The following is a 4,591-nucleotide window of genomic DNA, read 5'->3' on the forward strand; positions in this document are numbered from 1 at the left end:
CTAACAACTCAAATAGGGACTGTTATGGGGAGAGGGAGTTCTTATGCTGGATGGTAACTGTGCACAGGCTGAAGTGGTTTCCCATGTGCAGAGTACACCAGAGAGGGTCTCCAATGCTAATGTGGGATCTGTTAGAACATTTTTCTCCTCTCATCAAGGTATCTATTGTATTTTGATGCCTTTCTACATAAAAACACAAATGATTGCTGCTGTTGTGCTCTGAGGTATGATTCAGTGTCAATATAATTGCCGAGATTTAATTAATTATTTGTCACATTCTTTCCTGTCAAACACAAATGGCTGTCCAGTGAGGCACTGTGGCAGAGAAGATATAATTGAACAAGTCCATTGGAAAGATGGGTATTAGAGACCAAAGAGTCTGAAGCATGCCATAGCCTACCCTACAGCACCTTTTCAAGTTGGATTTCTGTTATGGCTTAGTTCCTTTCATGTTAAAGTCTTATTTCTAATGCCAAAAAACTGCAGTGAGTCAGGTCATGAAGACACAGAGAACTATTATTAGGAGCATGTTTATTTATAACAAGCAGTTTAGCAGTGTGCAACTAGATATGACAGTCTATGCTTTATTGAAGGCTTATTGCATGCCTTGGCGGAGAAGGAATGCGAAGGCCTTTATGCCACCTTTAAAAAATACAGGAAGCTTACAGGAATGCCCTGGCACAAACACCTATGACCGTTGTTCTAATTTTGTTTACATTTCAAACAAGTTTGTTCCTGTCAGTGGTTCAGTAACATGAACACCATAGTATGGAATCTATGCCTCTTTGCACATTACCTTGTTGCTGGATGCACATTTTTCACATGTGGCAACTTTGTATTTGCAAACACAGGTATGGTGCAAGTGCACTGAGAGGAGAGAGATGATTTGCTTCAGCTCCTTGTTGAGTGTACCATCAACAGTTTCCTTTTTGTATCTTGATTGATTAGGCTGATTCCAGTGGATCTAGCCACATTCTAACACCATGGAGAATATAAATGTTCCTTGAGAAAAATCTGGATACCTCTTCTCTATTGGAAAGCCAGTTTGGTGTAGTGGTTAAGAACACAGACTCTAATCTGGGAAAACTGGGTTTGATTCCCCGTTCCCCCACATGTACCTGCCGGTGTGACCTTGCATCAGTCACAAGTTCATTCAGAGCAGTTCTCCAAAGAGCTCTCTCAGCCCCACCTACCTCACAGGATGTCTGTTGTGAGGAAGGGGAAGGAAAGGAGATTGTAAGGCATTCTTGAGACTCCGGGTGAAGGGTGGGGTATAAACCCAATGAGAAAAACATGAAAAAATTGTCTCCAAAAGAATCTTGGCAAGCATTTGCTAATCGGCTTATGTTAGTGCTCATGTTATCTCTGCATGTTCGTCTAGAAATATGCTTAAAACTATGGCCAGAATAACCACCCAGGAAGGTCACATTCCTTTAGAAGCATCTAGGCAACAACCCTATATCCTAACTGACTGGTCCTTTTCATCTATATTTCAGTTTTCTCTTCTCTGTACAGTTCATTTTCCTGTGTGGCTCTAACCTAACAACAACATTTATTTTCCAGTAGGCATGTCTTGCTAATTTGATGTTATCTCATTGAGCATTCCAGTGTCCTGAAGTGACTGGATGATGGCCTATTCTAAAAGCAGGTGGTTGAGTAATTGAGGCATGACCAACTACAGTTCAGAAAATACATTTGAACCTGCTGGCAGAAGGAACTCCATTACCTGAGTCAAACTGAAAATGTGTGGGAAGTTGTTTACTGGTCAAAGTTTTGTGCTGCATGACAGCAAGTGCAGAGTTAATTTATGATAATAGAAACCTCTGAATCATTTGCCTTCTACTATGTGAGCTATGTGGGAGATGCGATTTCATTTAACTCCAATCTAATCCAATACAGGCTGGACTATTGCAATATGTTCTGTGTAGGATTGCCTTTGAAGACTGTTTGGTTCAAAACGTAGTGGCAAGATTGTTATCTAGTATATATGGGTCAGTGAAAACAAAATTACTCTGGCTGCTGGGCCACTCATTTCCAGGACCAATTCACAGCACTGTTTACTTCACCCTTTGTTGAAGGTATATAACTGGGATCGATTTGTAGGTTAATTTAATATCCTTGTTAGTGGCTGAACTTGATAGGATTGCCAACACCCAGGTCCCAGCAGGGTTCCCCCCACTTTTGGGGGTTCCAATGTGCCACTGGCCAGCTGGGGCAACCCCACCCCCAAACAGGGATATCATCATGTAACATCCCCAACACGATGACACCACCCGGAAGTAACCTAGAATTTTCTGATATAGATTTTAGATTTTAAAGAGATTGTTAAATTCAATCCTTTTTTGTATTATCATTATGAGCCTTACCACATTTCCTACTTTCATGACTGGTGTTTCTTAGTTGTTTATTCTATACTGTTTTATGTCACTTGTACACCATCTGTATGCAGCTGATGCAAACCCAGACCTTTAAAAAAAAAACAATAATTCTTTCACATTTCAATATGTATGGTAAGAAGAAAAAAGATAATTGATCCTTTATCCTAAGTGGGGAAAATTTATATCAGAAATGTGTGTGTGTGTGGAATTGAACTAATATGTTCATGGAGTTTGGAAGATTCCTGGTTATTCATGTGGCAATATGATTTGGACACATATCCAGATCCCAGGACACATAGCACTTAAAAGTTGATCTTGAAGGTGTATAGGTGTAGAGGGATGTGCCTCTGGCTAATTTCCGGCACATTGCTTGGTATGTTGCAGAAACAACTTGTAGCTACTTGGAACAGTGTCTGTATACATTAAGTTGAAATTAAAAATGCTGTTGTCTTTGCAATCTGCTTGAATTGAATCTCCATGCTGTATATGTAAGCGAGATGTCTGTAGCTCTCCATATTCTGATATCACCTTCTCTCGCAACTGACCAACTCTTTTACCATTCATTTCTGTTGAGGTTGATTTCGAAATTGGAAAATAAATAGCAAAATAAAATGGGAAAATGCAATAAAAACAAAATATTGTCTGTGGCCTGTGAGCCAGCCCTGCAAGGCCTGCATGGCTGTGGCATGCTCCAACCGGTTCAACTGGATGTAAACATGGCTAGACAGGAAATGGTGGGACACCACCAGAGGGTCCAATCCCACAGCCCATTACTCAAAAGGGAAAGCAAAGCCCATGGAAGGATGGCTGAGAGTTTGAGGCAAGGAGTGAGAAGGCCAACAGGAGGATGTTCCCACTACACAATACCTAGGAAAGGAGAAAGTAAGGGAACGCCTGGAAAGGCTGGCCTGGGCAACCCGATCTTAATTACCTGGAAATACAGGGATGGAGCCATGGTGGTGGAGGATGCTGGGGGCATGGAGCACCCGTAACAGAAAAATTAGCACTATAGTGAACACAGGACCAAGGAAGAGCCACAAAGGCAAACCTAAAAGCCCCAACAAGTGGTTGAGGAGAGACGACCTGGGTCTGAAGCCTCTGTCCCACTAAGGGTGAAATGATCCTTGATAGCTTTCATACATGTGCACGAAAGCTTATACCCAGAATTAGACTTTATTGGCCTTAAAGGTGCCACTGGACCTTTAAATGTAACTATTTAAATATAACTATTGAACTTCAGTCATCAACAGCTTGAACAGCTGGAACTCTTAAGTAATCTGTAGAGTCTGAAGGAATTAAATTAGTAAAATTCAGGAAATGTTTGTTTACATCTAAATAAACTGGATTACTATTTAACTCTAATGACTGTTTAATGTCTAAGTCACCAGAAAATCAGCTCTTTAAAGGCTTTATAAGGGGAAAATGGCAACTGAAGTAAGCATTATTATATATAATAACAATCAATTGCCTTCCTGTGTGAATCCTAAAATCTTGCAAATCATAATCACAGAGTTGCCAATCTCCATGTGAGGCCTGGAGATCTCTTGGAATTACAACAGAGATACATTCCTCTGTATTAAAGGGCTGCTTTGAAGGGTGGACTCTATGGATGATATACCCCACTGAGGTCCCTCTCCTTCTCAAACCCTGCCCTCCCAAGGTTCCACCCCCAAAAAATCTCCAGGAATTTCTCAACTCAGTGATGGCAACCTTGCAAGATCCCCAGGTTTGCACAAAAATATGAAAAGTTGAAAAAAATATTAGCCACTGATGTCTGCATATGCACAGACATCACAATAAAACCTAACCTAAGAACTCTATATGTCACAGGAAAAAGCACAATTTGTTAGGGATCCATTGGGCAGAAGTAAACAACAGACAGTTGGACAAAAAGAGGGACCAAGTGATTGGGTGTGCTGGAGAGTAGGGTGAAATGGAAACTGAGGATTTTGGGATTTCTCCAATGGGGCCAAATAATGTCCTGTGGGTTGCTTCAGATAGGAAAATTGAGAAACTGAAGCCCCTGCTTAACATTGCACTGTGATCTGCATCAGGCACCACACAAAGAAGAAGCTGCAGTTTATGTCTGACAAAATGGAGACCCCAGATCCAGCCTGTGTACTCTGGATGTGCAATCAGGATTCAGCACAGGTGGTTGACAAACTTCAGCTTACAAAGAATTCTTCCTGCTCCAACTCCATTCGTTCCACTGG

This window comes from Heteronotia binoei, chromosome 3, assembly GCF_032191835.1.
Source record: "Heteronotia binoei isolate CCM8104 ecotype False Entrance Well chromosome 3, APGP_CSIRO_Hbin_v1, whole genome shotgun sequence".
NCBI lineage: Eukaryota > Metazoa > Chordata > Lepidosauria > Squamata > Gekkonidae > Heteronotia > Heteronotia binoei.